The sequence below is a fragment of the Miscanthus floridulus genome, chromosome 3, assembly GCF_019320115.1.
Source record: "Miscanthus floridulus cultivar M001 chromosome 3, ASM1932011v1, whole genome shotgun sequence".
In the NCBI taxonomy this organism is placed as follows: Eukaryota; Viridiplantae; Streptophyta; class Magnoliopsida; order Poales; family Poaceae; genus Miscanthus; species Miscanthus floridulus.
In genome coordinates, this window is record NC_089582.1 from 87537205 (window position 1) to 87555198 (window position 17994).

Consider the following 17994-nt stretch of genomic DNA (forward strand, 5'->3'; position numbering starts at 1 on the left):
AGGTGCCAGTGTAGGGGGTGGCCCCATCGCCGCACCTCAAGAGCTATCAGGCGCGAGCGAATCTGTCGCCGCGCCCGAGGTATCGGTGGAGGGGGTGGCTCCACCGTTGAGCCCCCGGACACAAGGGAGCTGGGTCCCTTTGCCCAAGAGCAGGGGGTGGCTCAAAATGGTCCTGTCCTGATGAGGCAGAGTAGAGACCCAGGGGTTCATCCCCCAAACGTCTCCACCACCCAACTATGCCAACATAAGTCCCTGGCTTCTCTGTTTTCTTGGTTTTTCTCTATTTTTGTCTGCTTTCATCATGACTCAAGCCATTTGTTTCTTTTGTAGTGTTGGGTGATGGGTTAGATGGGGCACTTCTTTAGCGCTAGCGTCCAAAAAGAGTGTTGCCCTTCAGGCAAGGTGGGGGCCATCGCCCCACGTCGCTCCCATTTCGGGTGAGAGCAGAGCCAGCATCGCAGCCTTGTCTATCAGTCCGGCATCGCTCGTGGTGGTGGTCATGCCCTTGGTGGGTCAAGTAGTCAGCGAGGCTAAGGGAGTGCCCTCAGAGGTTGCTGAGCAAATAGCGAAGGAAGCAATTTCGCTACCGACATCGGAGCGGTTGGAGCTGTCGCCGCAGTCATTGTGTCGACCATGGTGGGCGTGGCATAGCCAGATGAGGTCCCGTCGATGGAGGTGGAGGTGATAGTGGCTATGATGGATGGGTCATATCCAGATGCTGTGATGGCAGTGCCTGAGGCAGCGGTGCGACCTTTGCAACCGACGGCCCAAGAGTCGATGCCTATCATGGGCAGGATGGAGGGGGTCACAGCTGAGGGACCCTCGGACCCCAAGGTGGTTGCCGAGGGGATTGCCGGGGAGTTATCCCTGGCCCTAACACTTGGGGCAGCCATCTGCCCACATAGGATGAGCCCCTGCTCTGGTAGGTGAGTCCGTAGGACCCATCGTCAGAACTCTTCACCCTTGATGATGCCGCTGAGGGCATGGCATGGGAGAGTCTCAATGAGGGGATCATGGCAGTGTTGGAAGCTCTAAACTAGGCTAGGGGTGCCCAATGTGACATCATTGTTCCCACTGGCCTTGTATTCACTCAACCTTGCCTCTTCTCCCTTCTTTTTTCTTCGTCTATTTTTGTGTTTTGACCACCATATTTTTTTAGTCCCTCATCGCTCATAGCCAGGAGAAATCCTACTTCCTTCGTGAACATAAGGAGTGGGACCGCCTTTGTCGATGAGGCATGGCTGCATAGGGATGTGACCACCTAGCTTCGATGGAGGGTGGCCGAGCTGACTCCCTTGGCCGAGGAGACGGCCAGTCTCCAGCGGCGGGAGGCCGAGGCCCGTCGGTAGGAGGAGGAAATCGAGAAGGCATTCGAGGAGCTCTTGACAAGGGCACGATAGGATGAGGAGGAGGCTACCAGAGTGTAGAAGGAGTGGGATGAGCTGCTCTAGCAAGATGTCGAGACCTGCCAGCAGATCATCGACCTCTTGGCCAAGGCCGAGAAGGAGCAGGATCTTAGGCTAGGAGCCGAGGAGAGGTCCATGGCCCTAGAGCAGAGGGCAAAGCTAGACACCGAGGCGGTCCCCTAGCTACACTAGGAGCGAGATGAGCTATGCCATACTACGGAGAGGTTTCACTCAGAGCATGGTGTGGCTCGCGGGGAGCGCAACTAGGCCGTCCAAGAGCGTGACAAGGCATAGTAGAGGATCAACTCCCTCTAGGCCAAGCTTGGAACTATGAAAGCCTAAAAGATGGAGGCCAAGGGCACCGCTACCAGACTAGCCATGGATCTCACTGAGGTGAGGAGTCTTCTTTAGGTGGAGAGCGATGAGCTTGATGTCCTGAAGGTTGCCCTAGGCATAGTTTGTGATGACCTGCAGGTGGTGCAGGCGGAGGGGACCAGCTCGCTCATGGCCTGTGCCATGGATATCACAGCATGGGTGCACCAGCTAGAGAAGGAAGCTCTTCGCTCAGGGATCACCCAAGCCTTCACCATTGCCTGCTCGCATTACGATGAAAGCATCAACTTGGAGGCGATGAGCCTTAGTTTCGCGCCTAGCTACGAAGCCTCCGAGCTGGATGAAATAGAAGCGGGGGTGGCTCCTCTTGCGAAAACCCTGCCGAGCAAAGTTGAAGACATGGTTCTCCCCCAGAGGGGTAGTTAGTTGAATGGGTTTGATGGATATTATCTGTAATCTATGGACAAGTGTTGGCACTTTGTATCTAAAAACAGATTCATAGTTTCATTTTGTTCGATTGAACTTGCTTTCCTCCCTTTTTGCATTCAAAAAAGGGGCTTATGCAATCCAACCCTTTTGTTCATAAAGACCGTAGGGCCCAAGGTGTGTAAGAGGGAAACTTTAATTATGCTGGTGAGCAAAGTTATCGTAGCCGTCGAGGCATGGGTTTTTTGAAGTCTGACTAGGCATGCTCGGCTATTCATTCCCACAAATCTTGCCACTATCTTTAACATGAGGAAGAGGTCCGACACAGCTACTGTTTTAAAAAAATGATGTATTTATACCTTTACCAGCCGCTGAGTGAGATTTGACCCCTTACGGTTGCTGTGGTCGAATGTCACTGAAGACCGAAGAGGGGATAGCGAAATGAATTTCGTACTCGCACGTACCCCTTCCTTAGGATTTTAGCTATCGTTCTATGACTGTGCGCTTGGTCTCTTTGTAAGTCCAAGTTTCCTTGAGCCCCTGTGCGTGGCCAGGATTTGGTCAAGGGTCAGCTCATTTTTGTGACCGTTGCCCCATCCGCAGTTTCTCAACTGGAGGGGTTGAGGCAATGTCACTTGCCTTGATGCCTCGAGTGACACGCTTGAGGAGCTCGCTAATGGGGATGTTTGAACAAAATTTGGTCCCATCGCTTGTGATAGGGTTGGCAAAGCCCTCGGGTGGCAATTTGTTGCTCCTTAACCCGCCTTCCAATAGATTCCCCATCAATAGGGATTCTATGGGCTCTACTAGAGGATAGATTGAATGAGAAGGTTGAGATGACCCTATCTGCCTCTATGTGGGTTGGGCAAAGGTTGCTGAGGCTCATCTACATTTTTGCCCTGGCTCTTGTTCAACGTGAGGTGGCCTTGGGCCCTTCACGGGCCGACCTTCGAACCTCGGTCTCACGATCTAGGATCGGGCGACTCGAGGCCCTAAGCCCCTTAGAAGCTGATAGGGGTTGGCCTTGTTTCACGCATCACCCCATCCTAAGTTTCCACAAGTGAATGGGCTGAGCTAACGACACTTGTCTCAATGGCTCAAATGTTGCGCTCAATGAGCTCGCTAATGGGCACGTTCAAGTGGAATCTGGGTCTGTCATCCGCTGACGGGGTCGGTACAGCCCTCATGTGGCATTCCACTACTTCTTAACCCGTCTCTCAGTAGATGCTTGAGCCATTTGATAGGCTCAGGTGGCCCGTTGGCCTCTCCTCAATGGAGATTCTATGGGTTTGGCTCGAGGTTAGAATCGAACGAGAAAGGTCAAGATGTCCCTATTCGTTTCTGAGTGGGGTCAGGCAAGGCCACTGAGGCTCATCTTGGTTTTTCTCCCCTAGCTTTGTTTGATGCGAGGCGGCCTCAAGCCCTTCGCGGGTTAGTCTTTGAACCTCGGTCAATTGCTGCTCATATCGAATGAGGTGACTACCGCTTCGTGACGTGACATGAAGCATTGAGATGCAGCAATTGCATATGCAACATTTGGATATATGGGATGAATGTATGATATAATGGAAATAAAGGCAAGGGTCAGTGATGTTACCTTGGTGGCATGAGTGAAGAGAAGCTCTTACTGAACATGTCCATGTAGGGTTCGGGTCTAATGTTCATGATGGGGCCGGTGTAGCCTGCACGAGCATCGCAATTTTTCATTTCTGTCTCTCGGTAACGATCTGAGCCGTTCGATTGACTTGGGTGACCCAACGACTTCTCCTTGAAGGAGATTCCATAGGTAGCCCCTTGAACCCTTCTCGAGAAGGTGGATGCTAAAGCTTGGGGTGTAGGGACAAAGAATTCGATAACGCAAGTGAACAAAAATGTCGTAGCCGCTGGGGCGTAGGGTCTAGTGGTTCGACCAGTTTTACTCAAAGTTTACACCCGCACACCATGCCTCTGGTTTTTCAACGTATGGAGGGGTCGGCTGAAGAGAGTGTCTAAATGAGTAGACACTCTCGGTAGCCCCTGAGTGATGTCTATGCCCTGCCGTTGCTGGGGTCAGAGGCTCAATAGTGAAATTGACACGTAAAGTAAGAAAATAAGAGTTCTTATCTTTTGGCAGCCATTTAGTTTGTCAAGCTCACACCTGTCGCTCGGCGTTTGCCTAGGCTGTCCGATCGACTCAGGAGGCTGGTTGGTCTCCCGTTGATGGAGGTTCCATCATTGGGTCCTCCCAGGTCTTACCTAGGAAGGTAGAGAGCCACTTGCATGTGGCTATGCCTTGTTTCTCATGCCTAGTGTGCAGTAGTGGTGAGCCAGGCCTGGTCTCGTTTGACCAGGCATGCTTGGCTATTTGTTCCCAAAAACCTTGCCACTATCTTTAATGTGAGGAAGAGGTCTGACACAATGACTGTTTCAAAAAAAAGGAGTCCAACACAACAACTATTTCAAAAAAAGGAGGTATTTATACCTTTACCAGCCCCCAAGTGAGATCTGACCCCTTGCGGTTGCTGGGGTCAAATGTCACTGAAGACCAAAGAGGGGATAGCGAAACAAGTTTCGTAGTCGCACGTACCCCTTCCTTAGGATTTTACCTACCGTTCTACGACCGTGCGCTTGGTCTCTTTGTAAGTCCAACTTTTCTTGAGCCCCCGCGCGTGGCCGGGATTCGGTCAAGGGTCAGCTCCTTTTTGTGACCATTGCTTTGTCCGTGGTTTTTGCAATCGGAGGGGTTGAGGTGATGTCACTTGCCTTGATGGCTCGAGTGACACACTTGATGAGCTTGCTAACGGGGATATTTGAACGAAATCCAGTCTTATCGGTCATGATAGGGTCGGCAAAGACCTCGGGTGGCATTCTGTTGTTCCTTAACCTGCCTTCCAATAGATTCCCCTCAATGGGGATTCTATGGGCTCGGCTAGAGGCTGGATCAAACAAGAAGGTTGAGATGACCCTATCCGCCTCTATGCGGGTTGGGCGAAGGCTGCTGAGGCTCATCTACATTTTCTCCCCTAGCTCTTGCTCGACATGAGGTGGCCTTGGGGCCTTCATGGGCTGGCCTTTGAACCTCCATCTCTTCATCTAAGATCGGGCAACTTGAGCCCCCGAGCCCCTTGGGGTCTGATAGGGGTTGGCCTGGTTTCACGCATCACCCCGTCCTCGGTTTCTGCAACCGGAAGGGCTGAGCAAATGACACTTGCCTCGACGGCTTGAGTGTTGCACTCAATGAGCTTGCTAACAGGCACGTTCGAGTGGAATCTAGGTTCGTCATCCGCTGATGGGGTCAGTAGAGCCCCCATGTGGCATTTCACTACTTCTTAACCCGCCTCCCGGTAGATGCCCAAGCCATTTGATAGGCTTGGGTGGCCCATTGGCCTCTCCTCAACAAAGATTTCATGGGTTTGGCTCGAGGTTAGAATCAAACGAGAAAGGTTGAGATGTCCCTGACCGCTTCTGGGTGGGGTCAGGCAAGGCCACTAGGGCTCGTCTCAGTTTTTCTCCCCTGGCTCTGTTTAACGCGAGGTGGCCTCGAGCCCTTCATGGGCCAGCCTTTGAACCTTGGTCAGTTGCCGCTCATATCGAATGAGGCGACTACCGCTTCGCAACGTGACACTAAGCGTTGAGATGCATCAATTGCATATGCAACATTTGGATATATGGGATGAATGTATGATATAATAGAAATGAAGGCAAGGGTCAGTGATGTTACCTTGGTGGCATAAGTGATGGGAAGCTCTTACCGGACATGTCCGTAAGGGGTTCGGGTCCAATGTTTGCGATGGGGTGGATGTAGCCTGCACAAGCATCATAATTTTTTGTTTCTGTCTCTTCGTAATTATTCGAGCTGTTTGATCAACTTGGGTGACCCAACAGCTTCTCCTTGAAGGAGATTCTATAGGTAGACCCCTCCGAACCCATCTCAAGAAGGCAGATGCTAAAGCTTGGGGTGTAGGGACAAAGAATTCAATCACACTGGTGAACAAAAACATCATAGCTGTTGGGGCATAGGGTCTAGCGGTTCGACCAGTTTTACTCAAAGTTTACACCCGCACACCATGCCTCTGGTTTTTAAACATATGGAGGGGTCAGGCGAAGAGAGTGTCTAAATGAGTAAACACTCTCGACAGCCCCTGAGTGATGTCCGTGCCCCTGCCATTGCTAGGGTCGGAGGCTCAGTAGTGAAATTGACATGTAAAGTAAGTAAATAAGAGTGCTTATCTTTTGGCGGATGTTTGGTTCCTCAACCTCACACCCATCGCTCATGCGTTCGCCCCCTTGATGGAGGTTCCATCATTGAGTCTTCCCATATCCTATTTGGGAAGCTAGAGAGCCGCCTGCATGCAGCCATGCCTTGTTTCTCATGCCCATCGTGTGGTAGTGGTGGTCCACTCCTAGGCCACATCCCATTTGACCAGGCACCATCTCATCGAGCAAGGCGCCTCCTATCGGTCAATACACGTCCCCTTGAATTCCCATCCACATTGAATAGGGGAAGGGAGAATGTTTTTTGCCCCAACCCTTCGCCTTTCTCCAACTGCTGCATCTCCTTCTTAAATAGGGAAAGGGAGAGGGTTCTCATACCATTACTACACCTATTCTTGAGCTGCTACCTCTCCTCCTTCTTCCTTCTCGCCGAGTGTGTTCGTGCATCATGGCGGTTCCAAAGTGAGAGAGGGTAATGCGAGGGAGAGAACTCATAGATCTGTTCATGAATCCAAAGCATGATGTCGAGGTGGAGAACTCAACATAGATGAGATGGTGCTGGCTGCCTTCACCGAGAAGGGGCCACTTCCACCAAAGGAGGAGGCACACTAGAGGGTGATGCATGTTGTCGACTTTTGTCACCGTCTGTGAGGCCTTCATCAGGATGGAGCCGTACGTAGGCTTCTTCTGGTGAATCTTCTCTAGGTGAGACTTGTCGGAGGGGAAGCTACCCAGGACTATGCCAATGGGGGTTTTCACCCTTGCAGCCGCTCAGGTCGGCCAGTTCATAAAGTTTGATGATATGTCAGAGACATCCACCAGCCATGGCAGTCATACTCTAGCAAGCAGCATCCCTGCCCTAGAGCTACCTCGTCTTGAGGCGCCGTTGTTAGGGTTGTGGCTGATCATAATGGCGTAGTCCCTAGACACCCCAGCAAAGGCACCACGGTCACTGACGTGGTGCTCGACGTTGCAGATGATAGCACCAACAGGGATCCCATGGAGTAGTAGGACGTTGCCGATGGAGAGCGTGGCGCGGCAGCCATAGTAGTATTAGAGTAGAAGTGGTCAGTAAATGTAACCGTTTAAGTTGTGGGGAAGCCCCCGTGTGAACCGTTTTTTGTATTCTTGAATGTGTCAGTCCCTTTTCATGATGAAATCACTTTGTAAGGGGAAGCTTGTCACATTCGTTTCCTGGCAATGGTCGTGCCATTTGGTCGATTTGGGCTACCTGCTGAAATAAGAATTTCCTACGGATATAAAGGATGTGGACATCTCGCGCAAGAATTTAGTTAAGCAGGGAAGCCAGGCGGCAAAACTTGTAACAAATGGACAAGCTTTCAAATTTCGTTATAGCAAATAGTTTCTTATTTCTTCTCCCCTTTTTTGTGTAAAAAGGGTTTAGCACATCTTGACCCTTTCCATGGTTAATGTTGCAAAAGCTCAAAGTGTGGGCGAGCCAATTCTGATCACGCTGGAGAGCAAAGAGACCATAGCCACTGGGGCGTAGGTGCCTCACAGTTCACCCAGTTTTACTCAGAGCTTGTTCTTGAACCTCTAGCTCTTAGGATTTACTATGAGAAAGGGGGGCAGGCACAAAGAATGTTCATAGGATAAATGTACTCATACCAACCCCTAAGTGAGGCCCGACCCCTTGCACTTGCAGGGGTCGGATGTCACAAAAGATTGGGGATTTTAATGATAAAACTGATAAGAGAAAGTATGCATTTATTTAGGGGTAAAAACAACATAGCTGCTCAATATTTCAGGCATTGGTGAAGACCTCACCATCGATGGTTTTTAGCTTGTAGATGCCTAGCTGGAGTACTTCCACAATGACATACGGGCCCTTTTAGGGAGGGGAGAGCTTGTGGTGGTCCTTGTTGCTCTACACGAGGTGAAGAACCAGGTCCCCAATGTTGAAGGCTCGGTCCCACACCCGTCGGCTGTGGTATCATCGCAATGCCTACTGGTACTTGGCCGAGCAAAGGAGGGCAATGTCATGAGCTTTGTCCAGCTGGTCCATGGTGTCTTCGTGGGATGCCTTGGCTCCCTGTTCATCATATGCCCTAATCCTTGGTGCTCCATAGTCGAGGTCAATTGGGGGGATGGCCTCAGAACCATAGACCTTGAAGAAAGGCATGTAGCCGGTGGCTCAACTAGGGGTTGTCCTTAGGCTCTAAAGCACCACAGGGAGCTTGGTGACCCATCATGCGCTGAATTTGTTCAACCGGTTGAAGATCCTAGGCTTAAGGCCCTATAGGACCATGCCGTTTGCGCGCTCGACCTACCCGTTCATTCAGGGGTGTGCGATGGCGGCCCAATTGACCTAGATATGGTATTCATCATAGAATTGAAGGAACTTTTTCTAGTGAACTACATACTGTTATCCGTGATGATGGTGTTTGGCACTCCAAAGTGATGGATGATGTTGAGGAAAAATAGTACGGCTTGCTTGGACTTAGTCGAGGAGATCGACCGAGCTTCTATCCACTTCGTAAACTTGTCCATGGTGACAAGCAAGTGGGTGTAGTCCCTAGGCACCTTTTTGAGAGGTCCAACCAGATCGAACCCCCAGACCATGAATGGCCATGTGATGGGGATCATCTGGAGCGCTTGGGCCGGGAGGTGAGTTTATCGAGCATAGTACTGACACCCTTCGTAGGTGCGTATGATCTACTCAGTGTTGGCTACTATAGTGGGCCAGTAGAAGCCCTACCATAATGCATTTCCAACCAAGGTTCTAGGCGCAGCGTGGTGAACACAGACCCCTCCATGGATATTGCTCAGCAAACTCTTCCCCTATTCGATGGGGATGCAGCGTTGTAGGATCCCGATGTGGCTTCGCTTGTAGAGTTCGCCCTTCACAAGAACAAAGGACTTGGGGTGACGTGCAAGCCATTGAGCTTCTATCCTATCCATCGGTAGCATGTCACAGAGGAGGTAGTTGAGGTAGAGTTCCCTCTAGTCAACTAGAGGTTCGAGCTCTATCCTTGGATCTTCTTCAATCTCTATGATTTCGAGGCTAGATGGAGCCGATAGTTGGACAGCCCCCGAGGCTGAATCGGGGGGACCATCATCAGCCTATTTCGACCCCTCATAGTGGACTGAGGGCTAGTGTTGGTCATTGGTGAAGACTCTTGTTGGCAACGGCTCTTGGCTAGATGCTGCCTTCGCAAGCGCATCAGTTGCCTCATTGAGGCGCCTCGGGGTGTGATTGAGCTCGAGGCCATCGAACTTGTCTTCCAGTCATTGGACCTCTTGGCATTAGGCAACCATCTTGGTGTCATGGCAACTTGACTCCTTCATGACTTGATCAACGACTAGCTGGGAGTCACCCCAAACGTCGAGATGTTGGACACCCAACTCGATGGCAATGCATAGGCCATTGACAAGCGCCTCATATTTGGCCACATTATTGGATGAGGGGAAATGGAGATGGACCATGTACCTCATGCATACCGTGAGGGGTGACACGAAGACCAGCCCCATGCTGGCGGCCTTCTTCATTAGTGATCCGTCGAAGTACATCGTCCAGTACTCTTGATCAACGACTGTCGGTGGCATTTGGACCTTGGTCCACTCCGCGATGACATCAGTAATACCTAGGACTTGATGGTTGTCCAAGGGGCATATGAAATGCCTTGATCCATTAGCTAGAGTTCCCATTTCGAGGTTCTCTGCATGGCATCCTAGCTTTGCATGACCTCACCGAGGGGAAGGATGTCACAACCGTTACCGGGTGTGACTCAAAGTAGTGGCGTAGCTTCCTCTTCTTGATGAGGATAGTGTACAAGAGCTTCTAGATCTAGGGGTAGTAGGTCTTTGAGTTAGATAGGACCACACTAACGAAGTACATAGGGTGTTGTACTTTGAAGGCATGCTCCCCTTCTTTTCGCTCTACTACCAAGGCAACACTGACCACTTGCGTGGTGGCTGCGATGTAGAGCAGAAGGTGTTCTTCCTCGGTGGGAGGAACCAGGATTGGGGCCTTTGTTAGGAGCTGCTTAACCATGTCAAGTGGTTCCTAGGCCTTGAACGTCTATTCAAAGTGATCGGCCTTCTTCAGAAGTCGATAAAGGGGGAGGCCTCGTTCGCTGAGGCATGAGATGAAGCAGCTGAGTGCGGCGAGGCACCCTACGACTCGCTGAACCCCCTTTATGTTCTAAATTGGGCCCATCCTTGTGATGGCTGAGATTTTCTTTGGGTTGGCTTCGATGCCACGCTCGAAGATGATGAAGCCGAGCAGCATACCCCTTGGGACCCCGAAAACACACTTCTTAGGATTGAGTTTGATGCCGTTGGCTCGAAGTTTTGCAAAGGTCTGCTCAAGATCAGTAATGAGGTGGTCATCCCATTTAGACTTGATCGTGATGTCATCAATGTAGGCCTCAACGGTCCACCCGATGAGCTCCCCAAAACACTTGAGCATACAATGCTGGTATGTAGCCCCAGCATTTTTCAAACCAAACAGCATTGAGACGTAGTAGAATGATCCAAAGGGGGTGATGAAAGATGTCGCGAGCTGGTCAGACTCTTTCATCATGATTGGTTGGTACCCAGAGTATGCATCAAGGAAGTAGAGGGTTTTGCACCCTGAGGTAGAGTCGACTATTTGGTCTATGCATGGCAAAGGAAATGGATCCATTGGGCATGCCTTGTTGAGACCCTATAGTCAACACACATCCTCCATTTCCCACTCTTCTTTCATACAAGAACAGGGTTGGCTAACCACTCTAGGTGGTATACTTCCTTGATGAATCCGACCGCCGAGAGTTTTGCTATCTCTTCGCTAATGGTCCTGCATTTCCCCTCGTCAAAGCGACACATGCATTGTTTCACAGGTTGGGAGCCTAGGTGGATCTTCAAGGTGTGCTCAGCGATTTCCCTTAGGATGCTTAGCATGTCTGAGGCTTTCCATGTGAAGATGTCTCTGTTAGCGTGGAGGAAGCCGACGAAAGCGCCTTCCTATTCAGACGAAAGCATGGTACCAATGCACACCGTTTTACCCTCAGTGCTCTCGGGGTTTATGAGGACTTCCTTAGAGCCTTCCGCTGGCTTGAAGGACCTGGTCGACCTCTTGGTGTCGAGCGCTTCTTCGGTGACCTCCCTCTTGATAGTGGCGAGCTCTCCGGAGGCGACGATTGCTCTGGCATGACCGCAGCACTCGACTTCGCACTCTTAGGCACACTGGAAGGAGGTGCCGATGGTGATGACCCCACCAAGGCCTGGTATTTTTAGCTTGAGGTATGTATAGTTGGGGATGGCCATGAACTTCGCATAGCATGGACGTCCCAGGATGGCATGGAAAGTTCTGGGGAACCCAGCCACCTCGAAGTTGAGGGTTTCCATCCTATAATTGAATAGATCCCCGAAGGTAACGGGCAGATCGATCTGCCCAAGTGGCATGGCCTGCTTTCTAGTCATGATGCCATGGAAAGGTGCTCGGATTGGGCGGCCACGTGCCTAGTCGATGCCCATTTCATCAAGCGTCTTGGCATACATGATTTTAAGGCCGCTACCTCCATCCATCAGTACTTTGGTTAGCCACTTTGGATCGATGATCGGGTCAACCATGAGCAGATATCTCCCTAGATGTGAGACACTCTCTGGGTGGTTAGTCCGATCGAAGGTTATGGTGGATTCTGACCACCGGAGGAAGGCAGGCATGGTCGGTTTGGTCGTATAGACATCACAGCACGTGACCTTCTGACGGCGTTTGTAGTCATAGGCTGCTGGTCCTCCGAAGATCATAAGGTAGCTATCTGGTGTTGGAAAGCCATTGTCCTTCTCCTTAGTGTCGTCCATGGTGGGGGCAAGGTCCTTTTCATGCTCCCCTTTGTTGGAACCTCCGGACAAGAACCGCCACATGAGGCTATAGTCCTTGTACAGATGCTTTATCGAGACAACTTGGTTCGAGCATGGCCCCTCAAGTAGTTTTTCAAAGTGGTTCAGAGTGCCCTCCATGGGCTTCCGACCACCCTTGTGGTCAGCAACAGCCATGAGCGAGTCCTCACGCTATTGGCTAGTGCGATGTCTAGGAGTTCCTTGGTGGTTCATGGGCCCTTGTGTCCCAGCTTATGAACCAAAGACTCGCAAGTAGTCCCAAATAGGAAAGCTTCCATAACATCGGCGTCGACGACATTAGGTAGCTCATTGCACTGTCAGGAGAAGCATTGGATGTACCCTTCAAGGGTTTCACTGGCCTTCTATCGGTAGTTCTTGAGGTCCCATGGGTTTCTAGGGCGCTTGTATGCGCCCTAGAAGTTGCCCACAAAGATCTCCTTTAGATCCACCCAACTCTGGATTGCATTGGACGGCATGTGTTCCAACCACGCTCATACCGAATTAGCTAAGAACAGTGGAAGGTTGTGGATAATGAAGTCATCATTATCCGCACCACCAGCTTGGTAGGCAAGTCGATAGTCTTCGAGCCATAATCTGGGGTTTGTTTCCCCATAGTACTTTGGGATATTGGTCGGTGGTCGGTACCTTGGTGGGAAAGTAGTGATGAGGATGTGACGGCCAAAGGCCTGAGGGCCTAGTAGGCCAGGGTTCGGGCTTCAGTTCTCGCCGCTATTGTAGCATCTGCCGCGATGAGGATGATAGCCACGGTAGGCTCCTTCTCTCATGTTGCCGTAGGTATGTCTATGGGCATTGAGGGTGATGCGTGCATCATGGTTGCGGCCAAGACGCTGATGTACTAGGACTGCGGCGCGCTGCCTACCGCCCTGTAGTGCTTGGTGGACCAATGCGTCCCTACCAAAATGCTCGGAGGGTGCACGATGGCTGGCATCGAGCTTGTGTTGTTGAGACAATGAGCTCTCAGCCTGCTATGCCGCGGCACGCTCGAGTAGTGTGTGGATCTCATGGTGGGCCCAACGATCCTCGGGCATCGCGGCCTCTGGGAGGCTATGGAACAAGGCCACCACGACGGCGACGTTTTGGCTTGCCCGGGCGAAGTGAGGGAGGGCTTCATCATCGGCGATGATCCTCTGTTGCTGGCCAATCTAGACTTATCAAAGGATTATCTAAGAAGGTAGCTACCAATGATAAAATTCTAGAAAATATAAGTAATAGAATGGATATCTTTGCTTCTGCTATTAAGAACCAGCATAGCTTTAATAAAATGATAGGATCACAAATAGCTTAGCTAGCAGCTACTGTTCCTCCATCCGATAAAGGAAAGATTCTAGGGCAACCGGAAGATTTAGAAACTGCAAATCTTGCTGATATTCACAATGCATCTTTCTACTACATGCAACCATTAGAGGGAAGGTGGATAGATTACACCCTACCCGACAAGAAAGGTGATCCAGGGAGACCCGTCATCCCTATCTACATTGGACCTCATATCTTCTAGGAAGCTATCTCTGACTTTGGAGCACGTGTCAATATCATGCCTAAGGTAATTTATGAGAAAATTTTAGGAGATCCTTTGTTGTAAACAAATATGAGTTTGTAGCTTGCAGATCAGTCACTCTGCTACCCTAAGGTAGTCCTTGAAGATGCCATTGTCCGAGTAGTACAATCATATGTTCCCATAGACTTTGTGGTTTTGGAAATAGGTGGAGATGAAAGGGCACCATCATCCTGGGCCGACCTTTCTTGAGCACCGCAAAAGCCATAATCTACGCAGATAGTGCCAAGATATGTTTCATGATCAAGGATAAAAAGGAGAAGTTCTCTTTCAAGAACCACATCTTGCAATCTTCTAGTCATCCACAAAAGGCATACTTGCCCAAAGGGACAATAGTGACCAAGAAGAAGAACCAAAGATGGAGGAAGAACAAGACTAGTCAGACACAAGAAGAAACGATCAACATGATCAACACACACCAATCTGAGTACGACCACCTCCTTGCTTCACCATTCCTTGCTAAGAAGGATGATCCTGGCCTACCAACAATCGAGTGTACCATTGGACAAAGAATCTTCCACAAGACCTTCAGCGACATTGGATCAGGTGTCAATATAATGTCCAAGGTAACATATGAATATTTATTCGGTAATGAACCTTTGTTCCCTACGTACATGCAATTGCAGATGGCGGCCTAATCAATCTGATTTTCGGAGGTGATAGCTAAAGATGTTATGGTAAGAATACAAGATCACTATGACCCTATCGATTTCATGGTCGTGGACATGGGAGAAGAAGATGATACATGCATCATCCTTGGAAGACTGTTCCTCAACACCACCAACGCGATCATCTATGTCAGATCTGGATAAGTCCACTTCCAATTCCCTAGAGAAAAGGTATGCTATTATTTTAATAGTTATACTACTTATGAACAGCTGAAAAAGAGCCACTCTAGGAGGAGACATCGATCATCCCAATGTCAAAGGAACCAACCCCGGTGGAATCGATGGGAAGATGTAGAACCTGAAGCACCTACGAAAGATGAACCTACTCCGCCTAAGACATGTCCACAGTACAAGCAGGTGTGGAAAAAAAAGGTGACATCATCATCAGAATCACCATCACAAGAAGTATAGTCATCTGAGTCTCCACCGCTAAGACCGAATAATGCACCCAAAGAATGAAGGACTTCTCCCTAGTCAAGTCCTATCAGGAGGACTTAAAAATCTAAACCTTCACCGTGAGGTAATAACTGTAGTTATCCATATTTACTTTCTAGCATTGCATAAATTATTTTTCACATTAGCATATTTGTTGTTCTGTATTTGCCTTGCACTAATAAAAGAAAAATAAAAAGTTTCATTACTGCATATAAAATCTTAAAGCCCCATGTGAATAAATATACGGTGTGTAAACATCTATGGAAGTATTCACTATGGTGGCATAAAAATAAAAATACTAAGCATGCATATTTTTTTCTTTTGCATTATAAAAAAATATATATTAAATGGACATCATGCTAAAATTCAACCAAAAGAAAATATATCTAAACCCACAAGGACAACAAATCTTTGAATGGTTGATCGCTAACCCCTTATCCTAATCTGTGCCACGAGTTTTGGTGTTCTTGTTGGAGTATTTTGTAGGATGACACATAAGATCAAGAGCAAGTTTACCTGACTGTCTTCATCCACCCAAAGTACATCTTCCTAAACCACTGTTGTACTCACTACACATAAGGAACCCAACTTCTGGATGAATGAGAAGGACACTAGCTGGCAAACCCGCTCAAGAAGGATCACTCAACATTCAACAATGGACCATAGCAACATCTGGCTTGGGGGAGGAGCATCCCCTATGTATCTAGCTAAGTATTTATTTCCTTTTGTTTTACTATTTTTTTAGTTTGCTTTATGCTAGATATAATAAAATAAAAAGATGTACAACAAACTAAAACAAAATAAAAATTTGTCTTAGCTAGTTATATATATTAATAAGGCGTGATCTTAAATTTTGAAAACAAAGTAAAAAAGTATGCATCTGGTTTTATGTTTTTGAGAGCTAAATAAATAAAATGGACTCTAAGGATAATCTCTTGCTATGGAAATGATTAATAGTTGCTCTGTTGTAATTCCTTTCAAGTACCTAGTTTTTAGCCTTGAATTCTCTTGAGTTTTGGATACGACTGTTTTGATATAAGGATTTACTCTAAACATGAAACTCGTGGGTAGCATATGCTTGATCTAAGTCTAGGTAATTGACGAATATGATATGAGAAGGTCAAAGCTATTGTTTATCTTGTTCCTAGTGATACTAGAGTTCCAGAGATTTATCTTTTGAAAAAAAACATAAAAAATCTACATGATGAGTTCCTTGTATAGAAAAAATATACATGATGAGTTCCTTGTATAAAAAATCTACTCGATATAGAAACACCCTATATTCTGGGTCATGTGGTAGATCACGGACGTGACACTCCCGTTGAGTCATTTGTAGTCCACTACCCGATGTAGGTAGCATGTAGGCTCTGGTTACGAAGGGGGACAAGCTTTGTTCTTAATCTCCCTTAGTAATATCCCATATGTGTAGATATGAAGATGATCTTAGCAATAACTATTAGGTGTAATTGCACTAATCAATGTATGCTTTGACTTATAATTAAGAATGACTTAGGAATTATGCCTCTAATATTCTACCTGACCATGCTAATGCCATAGAAAGGAGTACTCTGAGTGATTTATCATTATCACTGATCAATACTTATCATATATATATATATATATATATATATATCTTATCCTATGACTTACCCATATTTTCAGTAGAATATTGGTTATGGTTTACTTCTCCATCGATAGTATAAGTTACCAATACATGTCAATGCTAGACCTTCCCTATGGTAAAAATATAAATAAATGATACATACAATACGCCCAGGTGAAGTGCTACAATGGTATAATTATTTGTGCACTTGTAGATTCCTTTTTATTCATATCTATATATATTCCTCCAAGTCACATAAATTAATAAAGAACTATTTAGTATTATTCTAGTAGTAATGCCAGATAGTACCAACAAGTATCTCTAGCAACATCAATAGGAATGACAACCTAGTAAAGTAATGTTATGAGATATATGTTTATAATAGGTGGCTATTGAAACAAGTGACAAGTTAATAAATACCAACAAATGCTATAATATTTCTTGTATACCTCATGTTCAAGCAAGGACCAAAACAATTAAGGCAGAAAAAGGTGATAAAGGAGACCTACAGATCGAATCAGACACCAATGTTTCCTCGCTCCATCAGGAAGACCCGTCATCTAGCCTCCAATAGGACATCTTAGCCACCACAGCACACTGGGGATCTTCCATTGCCACCGTCGCCATCGCTGCTGCAAGTTCAACGGGCATAGATTTGTTTCCACTTGTAGGGGATACATCCAATATATAAGTCAACCTATCCACATAAAGAACATATACTACTCCAAAGACATGTCAACACAACCAGGCATCTAGCACAATGGTCAAGATAGTCTATTCCTTGATCTGGGTCCTAGGTTCGAGTCCCAGGTCTCATGGTTTTTTTAGTTTGAATTTATTAAACCCCAATGGCAACAAGTGACATGCAAGCCATCAAGTCCCAAAGGCCAGATGGAGATGGAGAAAGGTCCCACTAGCCATTGGGTCCCAAGGTTAGATGGTCCCATAGGTACACATGACACGCAAGCCATCGGGTCCCATAGGTCAGATGGAGATGGAGAATGGTTCCATAGGTATATGTGACACTTAAGCCATTGGGTCCCATAGGACGGATGCCGAAGGGTCCCGTAGGTACTCGTTGGATGAAGAAAGGACCGAGCGGAGACTTCTATGATGAATTGTAAGCATCACGGATGAGTAACTGCAAGTCCCATAGGAACACGTCGGATGGAGAAGAGTCTCATAGGTACATGTCGCATGGAGAAAGGATCGAGCAGGGACTTTTATGACGAATTGCAAGCATCATGGATGAGTAACTACAGGTCCCATAGGTACATGTCGGATAGAGAAAGTACAGTATGGAGATCAATGATGAAGTCGTTTGTTACAAATCAAATATTGTCCATCACATATGTGTAATTAGTTAAGTGATGAAGCCCAGTTCGTCATAGGTTTAAATGAGATCGTCACAAATGAGTCACGCGAGAGATCTGTGATGAAACCATGTGCTCTTCTATGATGTTTTTATGATGATGCCTAATTTCACCTTAGAAAGGGAGGGTTGCAGGA